At 44.4% G+C, this 12,718-nt stretch overlaps 1 protein-coding gene and 1 non-coding gene across 3 annotated transcripts in view; both read right to left on the bottom strand.

Annotated features, from left to right (window-relative positions):
• The window catches only part of PCSK6 (proprotein convertase subtilisin/kexin type 6), a 169,915-nt gene that overhangs the window by 134,139 nt on the left and 23,058 nt on the right, over positions 1-12,718 (bottom strand). The window lies entirely within an intron of this gene.
• On the bottom strand, positions 12,460-12,531 carry TRNAC-GCA. The gene has a single exon. It is a non-coding gene; the product is annotated as a tRNA-Cys (tRNA).

Here is a 12,718-nt window from a genome sequence, read left to right as displayed (position 1 = left end):
GTAATAAACTATAAAGGAAAAGAATCTAATATATATATATATATTTATTATATATGCTATAAGTAATACATATATAATATAAACATTAAAAGTGAATCACCTTGCTGTATAGCTGAAACTAATACAATATTTTAAATTAACTATTGTTCTTGTCTTTTAGTCATTCAGTCATGTCCGACTCATTGTGATCCCGTGGACTATACCTCATATACTTCAACTAAAAAATTAAAAATTATAAAAAAGTAGGTAGCACTGAATTTATCATTCCTATCAATAAGCTGAAGTATAATGTTCAACTTTAAAATGCAACTCTTACAATACTTTATAATAACTTTCTAATTTTAAAAATTATTTAATAATTTTTTAATTTTATAATAAACTTTGTAATAATAAAACTCATTAAAAAAGAGATGCTGGAAACAAATTTCTATCTGAAATATCCCAAAACTTAATTTTTTTACATTTTTATTTTATATTGGTGTACAGTTGATTTATATGCTGTATTAATTAGTTTGAGGTATACTGCAAAGCGATTCAGATATAACCATACACACACACACACACACACACACACACACACATACACACACACACACACACACACATATCTATTCTTTTTCAAATTCTTTTCCCATTTAGGTTACTACAGAATATTGAGCAGAGTTCCTCCCAATGTTTAAATAACCAACCTAGACAGCATATTAAAAAGCAGAGACATTATTTTGCCAACAAAGGTCTGTCTAGTCAAGGCTATGGTTTTTCTGGTGGTCATGTATGGATGTGAGAGTTGGACTATAAAGAAAGCTGAGTGCGAAGAATTGATGTTTTTGAACTGTGGTGTTGGAGAAGACTCTTGAGAGTCCCTTGGACTGCAAGGAGATCCAACCAGTCCATCCTAAAGGAGATCAGTCCTGGGTGTTCATTGGAAGGACTGATGTTGAAGCTGAAACTCCAATATTTTGGCCACCTGATGCGAAAAGCTGACTCATTTGAAAAGACCCTGATGCTGGGAGGGATTGGGGGCAGGAGGAGAAGGGGATGACAGAGGATGAGATGGCTGGATGGCATCACCAACTCAATGGACATGGGTTTGGGTGAACTCCGGGAGTTGGTGATGGACAGGGAGGCCTGGCGTGCTGCGGTTCATGGGGTGGTAAAGAGTCAGACATGACTGAGCGACTGAACTGAACTGAACTAGTTAGTAATTATTCCAATTTTCTGAAACCATTCTAGATCAAATAAAATATAGCTAGGGGGCTGCATGTACCCCTGGGCCCCTCTAGAGACCATCTCCCACTTCCAGGGCCTGCCCTGTTCTGTTCTCACAGTGCTACTCCTCTCAGGGCATCTCCCCATGAGCAACAGACCCGGCAGCCTAGAGTGAGCCCCCGTAGGCTCTACTGTGTTTGTCCCCAGTGACAAGGACAGTGTCTCATGCAGCCCCTACTAAGTCCTCTCACTGAACCCTTGGGAATCCCTATTATTGTTTTTAAACGAGGGAATTTCCTGGTGGTCCATTAGTTTTAACAGACACAGATTTTCAGTTTTGCAACAGGAGGAGCTCTGTCAGTATACCCAATGCCTCTGAAATGTCCACTGGAAAATGGTGAAAATGGTGCATTTTATGTTGCATGTATTTTACCATAAGTGATCACTTTTTAAAAAAGCCTCAAACAAACAAAACACTCCTCCATCCATGTGGTGTATCTGTATACCATGTCTTAGTCTCAGCTGAAAGCTCCCACTTGCCTGGGAGCCCCCAGTCAGCAGTGTGTCCTGGTTTTCTCAGTCCTGGTGTCTAGCCTAAGTGTTCACGGCTCTCCTTCTGACCTCAGAAACACTGAGGCTGGACAGTCAGCAGGGTGATCATGGGCAGCCTCCCAGGAAAGGACGCTCCTGGGAGCTTTCCCCCCACCCAGGTCCACCCACCCGCCACCCCTGTGCTCCAGGGGTGGCCACCGTCACAGGGTTCCCCCTCCTCTTTCCTTACCACTGTGCCACTGACAGAGGACTTTGATGACCTGATAAACAACCCTCCTGACACCCTGACCTCAGAAGTCCCCTCATCTCTCCCAGACACCCTGCAATTCCAGCCACAGTGGGCATGCCCCTGCCAGGCCCCCACACCCAAATCCCTCCTTCACCACAGCTCTCCCAACCCATCCACCACAACCTGGATGCTCCTGGTCACTGGCCCACCTGCCCCACCTGGTCCTCTGGGCCTGCTGTTTCAATCACTGCCCTCAGAACCCTACCTCTAGCGACTCCTGCCTTTCCAGTCCCCTGACCAAGTGGTCAGGCTGTCACCTAAGGAGACCCTGAGCACTACCAGGCGTCCCAGTAACCAGAGCACACGCCCCAGAGCCAGACCCCCCCAACTCAGCCCTCGGCTGCCTCCCTTCTGTGGGCCCCTCTGACCCCTCAGACAACTCTCCCCTGCCCTCTTCTGTGAAGGCCCTTGCCCAAACTCTCTGGTGCTGGCCCCTCCCCTCTGCCCTCCCTCAGAGGCTACACCACCCTGGAGCCTTGTCCCACCACTATCCATGCTGCTCCCTCATCCAGGCCCTTCTCCTCCGTCGGATAGGATCCTTCTCATCCTCTGGGGCCAGCCCAAACCTGTTCCTCCTGGACATGCCCCAGACTGCAGAGGCCGTGAGGCACAGCAAAATCCCCAGAGAATAGGACAAAAAGGCAACAGAGACATAGGGTCCAGAGGACCCAGAACTCCACCCCAACAACAGAGGACAGCACTCTTTCCAGACACATAGGACCTTATCAAAACCTGATCCAGGACCAGGGCTAGAAGCAGGTCCCCCACAGCATCCAAAAACTGATCTCCAAGACAACAGTGTCTGATGGCAGTGGAATTAAAAGCAACATCAGTAAGGTGAAGAGGGAGTCAAAAACTGCACACACTCAGAAATTAACAAACATGTTCATATGACTCATGGGTCAAAGAAAACATCATAATGGGGATTTAAAAATGCATAGAACTGGATGAGTGAATATACTACATACAACAACTTTCTCTTTTTTTTTTTTTTTGGACATATTTGACTTGGGAATTTTATTTGCCTATTGATCGGTCCTGGGTGTTCTTTGTTTTTTTTGTTTTTTGTTTTTTTTCAGTATTTTTCTTTTTTTCTTTTTTTAATTTCAGATATAGGTTCAGTGCACGATGCTGGATGCTTGGGGCTGGTGCGCTGGGACGGCCCAGGGGGATGGTATGGGGAGTGGGGAGGGAGGAGGGTTCAGGATGGGGAACATGTGTATACATACAACAACTTTATAAGCACCAGTGAATAAGGCAGTGGGAGGGAAATGTATTACCTTAGGTGCTCATATTAGAAGTAGACACACTGAAAATTCATGAGATTAAGAGTCTAACTAAAACCATTGTTTAACTAAATAAATAAACCATGGGAGAAAATAATAAAGTTAGGAGCAGAATTCTGCAAAAAGAGAAAATAAATTTATAATATAGAGAATAAACAAGGCCAAAATCTAGGAAGAAGGGCAAACTCACAGCAATATCACCAAAAAAAACTGAGAGAAGACACAAAGAAGTGATGTTGTAAATGAAAGGAGACATACAACTACAAATAAAGCAGAGAATTTAAAAATAATAAAGAAGCACTATGAATGATGTTAAGCTAACAAATTTGAAAATGTAAATAATATAAGCAAGTCCTTGGATGTCAGACTTTCCATTAAAGAAACAGAAGCAGTAGTTAAAAAAATGTTTTCTATTACACAAACAGGCCTACACAGTTTTATGGGTAAGTTCTACCAAAATCAAGGTGAGAATCATCTCAGTCTGCCATAAACTTTTCCAGAGAATAGAAAAAGAGTAAAATTTTCTAAGCCCAGAAAATCTTTAATATTAAAACCAAACAAGGACAGTACAAGAAAGGAATATATCATGGGTTCATTTTTTTTATGAATACAGAAGAAAACTTTTAACTAGAATATTAGAAAGCCAAATTGAGCAAAGCAAAAACAAAATAATCCACTGTGACCATGTTTAGATTATCTGAGAAATGCAAGGGTATTTTAACATTAGAAAATCAATAAACGTAATCATTACATGAACAAGATTAAAGGAGAAGCAGGAGAACTTTTGCTAAAATTCAACACCCATATGATAAGAAGCTCTTAGCAAGTTATAAAGAGAAAGGAAATTCCTTAACCTGGTAAAAAGCTATCTATAAAAACAAACAGCAAGTATCCATCTTAACAGGGAAATATTGAAAGCATTCCCAATTACTAGAAAGAATAAGGGAGTTTACAGCAAGGTGGTTGGATATAAGAACAATATTTTTAAAAAGTCAACTGGGTGATTTTTTTTAGCAACAACTGCTAGAAAACTTAAGGTACCATCAGTTCAGTTCAGTTTAGTCGCTCAGTCGTGTCCGACACTTTGCGACCCCATGAATCGCAGCATGCCAGGCCTCCCTGTCCATCACCAACTCCCAGAGTTCACTCAGACTCACATCCATCCAGTCAGTGATGCCATCAAGCCATCTCATCCTCTGTCGTCCCCTTCTCCTCCTGCCCCCAATCCCTCCCAGCATCAGTCTTTTCCAATGAGTCAACTCTTCTCATGAGGTGGCCAAAGTACTGGAGTTTCAGCCTTAGCATCATTCCTTCCAAAGAAATCCCAGGACTAATCTCCTTCAGAATGGACTGGTTGGATCTCCTTGCAGTCCAAGGGACTCTCAAGAGTCTTCTCCAACACCACAGTTCAAAAGCATCAATTCTTCGGCGCTCAGCCTTCTTCACAGTCCAATTCTCACATCCATACGTTACCACAGGAAAAACCATAGTCTTGACTAGACGGACCTTAGTTGGCAAAGTAATGTCTCTGCTTTTGAATATGCTATCTAGGTTGGTCATAACTTTCCTTCCAAGGAGTAAGAGTCTTTTAATTTCATGGCTGCAGTCACCATCTGCAGTGATTTACAAAAAATGTGCAATTCCTATATATAAAAAATTTAAGGTATCCATATACTGAACAATGGTGTGATCACTTACCTAGAGCCAGACATCTTGGAGTGCAAAGTCAAGTAGGCCTTAGGAAGCAACACTACAAACAAAGTACGTGGAGGTGATGGAATTCCAGTTGAGCTTGTTCAAATCCTAAAAGACGATGCTGTTTAACTGCTGCACTCAATATGCCACCAAATTTAGAAAACTGAGCAGTGACTACAGGACTGGAAAAGCTCAGTTTTCATTTCAATCCCAAAAAGGGCAATGCCAAAGAATGTTCAAACTATCACATAACTACACTCACCTCACATGCTAGCAAAGTAATGCTCAAAATTCTCCAAGCCAGGCTTCAACAGTATGTGAACCAAGAACTTCCAGATGTTCAAGCTGGATTTAGGAAAGGGAGAGGAAGCAGAGATCAATTTGCCAACATCAGTTGGATCATAGAAAAAGCAAGAGAATCCCAGAAAAAATATCTACTTCTGCTTCATTGAGTATGCTAAAGCTTTTGACTCTGTGGATCACAACAAACTGTGGAAAATTATTCAAGAGATGGGAATACCAGACCACCTTACCTGCCTCCTAAGAAAACTGTATGCAGGTCAAGAAGCAACAGTTAGAACCGGACGTGGAACAAAAGACTGGTTCCAAATTGGAAAGGAGTACGTCAAGGCTGTATATTGTCTGCTTATTTAACGTACATGCAGAGTACATGATGTGAAATGCTGGGCTAGAGGAAGCACAAGCTGGAATCAACATTGCCAGGAGAAAGACCAATAATCTCAAATATGCAGATGACACCACCCTTATGACAGAAAGTGAAGAGGAACAAAGAGCCTCTTGATGAGGGTGAAAGAGAGTGAAAAAGCTGGCTTAAAACTCAACATTCACAAAACTAAGATCATGGCATCCAGTTCCATCACTTCATGGCAAACAGATGAGAAACAATGGAAACAATAACAGACTTTATTTTCTCGGGCTCCAAAATCATTGTAGACAGTGACTGCAGCCATGAAATTTAAAAAGACACTTGCTCCTTGGAAGAAAAGCAATGACAGACCTAGACAGTGTATTTAAAAAGCAGAGATGTTACTTTGCCAACAAAGGTCCATATAGTTAAAGCTACATTTTTTTCCAGTAGTCATATATGGATGTGAAAGTTGGACCATAAAGAAGGTTGAACACCAAAGAATTGATGCTTTTGAACTGTGGTATTGGAGAAGACTCTTGAGAGTCCCTTGGACTGGAAGGAGATCCAACCAGTCAATCCAAAAAGAAATCAACCCTGAATATTCACTGAAGGACTGATGCTGAAGCTGAAGCTCCAATACTTTGGCCAACTGATCTGAAGAGTCAACTCATTAGAAAAGACCATGATGCTGGGAAAGACTGAAGACAAGAGGAGAAAGGGATGACAGAGAATGAGATGGTTGGATGGCATCACTGACTCAATGCGCATGAGTTTGAGCAAGCTCCAAGAGATGCTGAAGGACAGCAAAGCCTGGTGTACTGCAGTCCATGGGGTTGCAAAGAGTCGGACACAACTGAGGAACTGAACAAAAGAATGTAAGTCTTATATATAGAAAGTTACAAAACTTTGCTAATAGACATTAAAGGAGACTTAAATAAACAGACATACCATGTTCACAGACAGGGAGACCCCATATCAGAAAGATATAACAACCACATCTAACAGATTTATATATTTATATAAAAGTTCTGGCAAATTTCAAACAGGATTTATTTGTTTTGTGGAACCTGTCAAATTGATTCAAAGCCAACATGTTAGACCCAACAGCCCAAGAATAGCCTAGATATTCCTGGAAAAGGACAAGACATCAAGTTTTATTATAAGGCTTCAGCAAGAAAGGTGATGAGGCACTGGGTCAGGGACAAATTAACCCAGGGAACAGAAAAGAGACAGACCCACGCAAATACTGAACTTGATTTATCAGAAACATCAATTAAAATGAGGGACTTAGAAACTGATGGTGCTTGGAAATTTATACAGGACTGGGTGGAGGGAGTTAAATCCCTTCTTCACATCAAAAACAAGTTCAAGCCAGAGTAAGTATTTAAGTGTGAGACATCAAACCAAAGCTTTTAGAACTTACAGGAATGGGCCAGATATCTTCTGTTTAGCTCCCTACATCTCCTTTCCAACCTCTTCCACCTGGCTCTCTGCTCCAGGAACAAGGACTGTGTCAGCAAGCTCTGCACCCTCTGGCTGAGGGTGCGGTTTGGTCCTGGAAAACCCTGGGAAGGGAGCAGAGCGGGGATGGAGGAGAGTAAACACGGCTGAGCTACTCCCCTGGCTCTCCCTGTAGGGTCTCCTAAGCTTGCTGTGTCTCCCTGGAAGTTGTGGCTCTTCTCAAGGCACCTGGTCAAGGCCATCTCTCCTCCTAGGCTCCATTACTTCTCACTCTATCCCTTTGGGGCTGTGGGATAAAAGCAATTCTGTTGTTAACAGTCTCGGGTGGTTTCTCTGAACTCCATCCACACCTGGGGAAAAGTGAGTCTATCAATTTACCCTCCTCCCAGTACCCTAATTTCTCCTGCTGAGATCCTGACTCATAAAGCAATCCTTACTGCAAGCAATCCTAAAATAGTCCCTCAAAAGGGGATCCTGAGATTGGGCTATGTACACATTCTTGGAGTACTGAGACAACCACCTTGCTGGGACTGGGTGTGTGCACGTGTAGGACTCAGGGTAATCCACGGCACTGGGTGACACGCAAATCCAGAGCATCCGTGATTACACATACTGATACATGAGATGAAGTGCAGGAGGTGCATGGGGCCTGGGGAGAACAGGTGCCTGGCAACCTGACAACTGTGACTGCAAAGCCTGTAAAGTCGGGTGGATTCTGCTTATGGCTTTAGAGAGCACACGGTGGGGGAGGGAGGGAGGAGGGGAATTAAAATCCATAAATCAGTAACTAAGAACACATGTGGGGAACCAGCAGGCCACTGTTGCACCCCAGAGTGCAACTTTAAGGTTCCAGAGTCAAAAAGAAAAAAAAAAAATCACAATGCACAGCACTTTGAAATAACAACTGGGAAAGGTGGTGGGAAGAAGTGGGCCCGTCAGACACACTGGTCACAATTAGACCTGACTTCATTTATCTACTGAAGCAGCCCTCCCACCAGTGTGAGCAAAAGGTGTGTCCCTGTGTCCCTCACAGTAGGGCCTTTCCTCCTCTGGACCCAGCCCACACCCCCGCTCCACACCCATCCATGAGATGGGCCCCAGAGGTCATGGAGCTGCCCTGGGGGAGTCACTGTGCACCAGGAGAGCCTGCACAGAGAGAGCAGGCTGAGGGGATGTAAACCACGCAGACAGGGCCAGACAAACTGACCCAATGCTTTCCCCACACCAGGACCTGTAACACATAACTCAGACATGCAGGGCGTGTTTACAGTCGCCGAGACCAGCCAATCAGCATCAAGAGAGAACCAAAGCTGATGGCTGGGGAGGTCAGGGTGCTGGAACTAAGGACACCCATGGGGCAGTGGCTCTCAAGACGCACAGACACTGGGTCCCCAGGGAGTGGGGGAGGGGCTCACACATCCAACAGCCAGGCCTGTGTCAGAGGTTTTCATCTCCATCTCTAAAAGGGTCGTCCCTGCTGCGGTTGGTGTCAGTGGGTAAAAGTGAAGGGATCAGTCTCCTGGAAACTGCTCACCAAGGGGTAAGAGCATGCTTGGGAGCCAGGTGGCGTCCCTTACAGGCTCCAGGTAGCTGTCTTCTCTGTCTGGCAGGTGACAGGGCTGCTCCACCCCACCACCTCTCAGTGGGAACCAAGGATTCTGAAGTCAAGGCCAGTGGCAGGCACAGCTGACGGAGGCCAGGAGGGGGTGAGGTGATGACAGAGGTGGCGTGAACCCAGGAAAAGAGGGGCAGCCCCTTGCCATGTGGAAGCTGAAGCCCACTGAGCCACTGTGCACCGTGCAATAGAGTCCCCAGGATCTCAGTGCCCAGACCCAGAGCCCCTCGGTGACCACAGGAACACAAGCTGCCTTCAGGGGAGGACTGGGCAAGAGCAGCTGGCGTGAGTGAGGGCCTTCCCCCACGCCCTCAGACCCCTCTCAGGTTGGGGTACACTGGGGACACCCAGACCTCCCGGTGGACATCAGACTCAAGCTCTGCATCCACACTGGTCCCACATCCCTGAAATACCACCCTGGCCCACAGGATCTGCCTTGAACTGACACAACCTTCCATGTGTTCTGTTATATTCTGTCCAAGGACTGGGTCCACCTGAAAGTGTGTCCAGTGCCCCCGAGGGACCTCTCTGGGGTGATGGGATGGCAACATTCTGTTATATTCTGTTTATGGACTGGGTCTGCCTGACAGTGTGTCCAGTGCCCCCGAGGGACCTCCTGGCTCACTTCCCAGCTCCAGAACACAGAGCCTAGCACACGTGCCAGGGAATGATGACACGCCCTGACCTGCTCTGGGGTGCTAGGATGGGGCTATTCTAAAGGAAAGGCCACAGTGCCGTCTGCTGCCCTCTGCGACACTGATGGATAGCATGGGAGAGACTGTTGACCTCAGGTACGGAGGGGCTTCTTCAACAAGAGCACAGGAAGTGCTCTTGAAGTCCCCCTGAAGTCTGGCATCACCAGGGCAAGAGGGAGAAACCAGGAAGACTCTATCACAAGGTGCCTACACTACCTTTCAAGTGGCACAGGGCTATTTGATGGTGGACATAAACTAGTTTACAATATATACAGTGAACTCTAAGGAAATCTCTAAAAAAAAGTATTTTACAGAAGTATAATTGATGTGTTATGTCAGTAAATAAAACAGAATTATTAAGACGCTCCATTATAATTAGAGGAAGTATAAAAAGCAGGAAGAAGAACAAATGATATTAAGCCAATGATATCAGCAATGATTTTAAATGTGAATGGACTAAATATACCAATTAAAAGACAGAGAATGAAAGAACGGATTAAAAAAAAAATCTTTGTACTTCAAAGGGCACCACCAAGAAAATGTAAAGACAATCCACAGAATGGGAGGAAGTATTTGCAAATAACATACCTGGTAAGGGACTTGTGTCTAAAATATGCAATAATAAAAAGACAAAACAATTATAAATGGACAAAGGATCTCAACAGATATTTCTCTGGAGAAGACATGCAAGAGGCCAAAAGCCCACTGGAAGATGCTCAACAGTATCGGCCATCAGGAAAATGCAAACCACAACTATAACAGCACTAGAATGGGTACAACACAAAAGATGGATGATAGCAAGTGTTGTTGATGAGAATGTGGAGAAACTGGAAAACTCAAACACTGCTGGAGAGGTTGTAAAGTGATGGAGCTACTTTAGAAAGCAATCCAGTGCCTTCTCAATAGGTCAAAGAGAGCTACCACACGACCCAGCAATTCCACTCCTCCATATAACCCTAAAGGAGTAAAAGCATAGCTCCACACAAAACTTACCAATGTCCACAGCAGCATTACTTGCAAGAGCCAAAAGAGCAGAGCAAAAAGAACCTCAATTTCCATCAACTGACAAACAAATAAAATATCCAGATACTGGTATATCCAAACAGAGGAATATTTGGGATATTATTTGGAAATAAAAAGAATAAAGTACTGGAACATACTCAAATGAATGAATCTTAAAAGCATGCTATGGCAGGGGTCTCCAACTCTCAGGGCATGGACTAGTACCCATCTGTGGCCTGTTAGGAAGCAGGCTGCACAGGAGGAGGTGAGCAGCGAGCAAGCGAGTGAAGCCTCATCTGTATTTACAGCCACTCCCCAACACTTGCATGACCACCTGAGCTCCGCCTCCTGTCAGAGGTGGTGGCAGTAGATTCTTACAGGAGTATGAAGCCTGCTATGAACTGCACGTGTGAAGCATCTAGGTTGCTTGCTTCTTATGAGAATCTTAACACCTGATGATCTGAGATGGAGCTGAAGCATTGAGGCTAGTGCTGGGGAGCAGTTACAAATACAGATTATCATTAGCAGAGAGATCTGATGAGTCCACCTGTGTTGACAAGACAATGCCTGTTTCTGTGGGAGATGTTTTTCAGGAGGATGTGCAGGAGACTGTGTTATGTGCACTTTTGTTGCCAATCAACACCACAGCTGCAGAACTATTTAAGCCTCTAAATGATCACATATCAGAACACTGAACTGGTCATTTTGTGTCTGTATATGCTCGGATGGAGCAGCTGCCATGACTGAATGGCTTCTGGGTTTCACTACTCACGTCAAAGAGGTTGCTTCTGAATGTGGGTCTCCACACTGTGAAAACATTTCTTTTAGAAAAGCAGCCCCCACTGGCAGCACATTTCAGTGACACAGAATGGGTCACAAAACTTGCTTACTTCTGTGACATATTCAACCTGCTCAGCTAACTCAATCTATCACTCCAGGGAAGAATGACAACTGTGCTCAAGCTGGCAGATGAAGTGACTGCATTCAAAGTCAAACTGGAATTATGGGGGCGATGAATGAACATTGGGATTTTGATGTTTCAAACAGTAGCAGAGATTTTTAAAGAGACTAAGAGTTTGAGCCTTATTTTCCAACCATGAAAGACCCCCAGACTGAGAATGCATGGATCTGCCACCCACCTGTGAATAAGCCAGATGAACTGACTTTATCTGTGCTAGAAGATCAGCTGCTTGAGATCACAAATGATGGTGGCCTAAAGAGTATGTTTGAGACAACTTCAAATCTCCATACATTCTGAATTAAAGTCAAGGCAGAATATCCTGAGATTGCACAAAAGCACTGAAAAGCCTGCTTCCATTTCCAGTATCCCATCTTTGTGAATCAGGGTTTTCTGCAATGACAGCAACCAACACAAGATTCCAGAGAAGACATAAGCAACACACTTGGGGTGTCACTGTTTCCTGTCACTCCCAGATGGGACCATCAGGTGCAGGAGAACAAGCTCAGGGCTCCCACTGATTCTGCACTATGGTGAGTGGTATAATCATTTCATTATATATCATAATGTAGTAATAATAGAAACAAAGTGCACAATAAATGTGATGTGCTGGAATCATCCCCAAACCACCCTCCCCTCCTCTTCCATGAAATCCGTCCCTGCTGCCAAAAAGGTTGGGGACCATTGTGTTAAGGGAAAGAAGTCAGTCACAAAAAAGACCACACACTCTATCATTCCATCATGTGAAATGTCCAGAGTAAGCAACTCTGTAGAGACAGAAAGTAGATTAGTTGATGCTTAGGGCTGGGGCAGCCAGGGCACGATGGGGCGTGGCAGCCAGTGGGTGTGGGGTTTCTTTCTGGGGTGATGAAATGCTCTAGACCTGATTGTAGTGATGGTAGCACAACTCTACGAAGTGAAGTGAAGTTGCTCAGTCGTGTCCAACTCTTTGCAACCCCGTGGACTGTAACCTACCAGGCTCCTCCCTCCATGGGATTCTCCAGGCAAGAGTACTGGAGTGGGTTGCCATTTCCTTCTCCAGGGGATCTTCCCCACCCAGGGATCGAACCTGGGTCTCCAGCATTGCAGGCAGACGCTTTAACCTCTGAGCCACCAGGGAAGCCCTCTCTAATATATGAATACACTAACAAAAACAAAATGAACTGTACATTTTAAACAGGTCATATGGCTCACAAATTATACCTTCATAAAACTGCTATAAAAAAGAGAAAAGACTGATGCATACAATTATGTAACAGTTAATTTTCCTATTTAATCAGAAGACACCTACACAAGATTTTTTTAAA

The sequence above is a fragment of the Bos indicus x Bos taurus genome, chromosome 21, assembly GCF_003369695.1.
Source record: "Bos indicus x Bos taurus breed Angus x Brahman F1 hybrid chromosome 21, Bos_hybrid_MaternalHap_v2.0, whole genome shotgun sequence".
NCBI classification, from domain to species: domain Eukaryota; kingdom Metazoa; phylum Chordata; class Mammalia; order Artiodactyla; family Bovidae; genus Bos; species Bos indicus x Bos taurus.
This window is presented reverse-complemented; position numbering and strand designations above follow the sequence as displayed.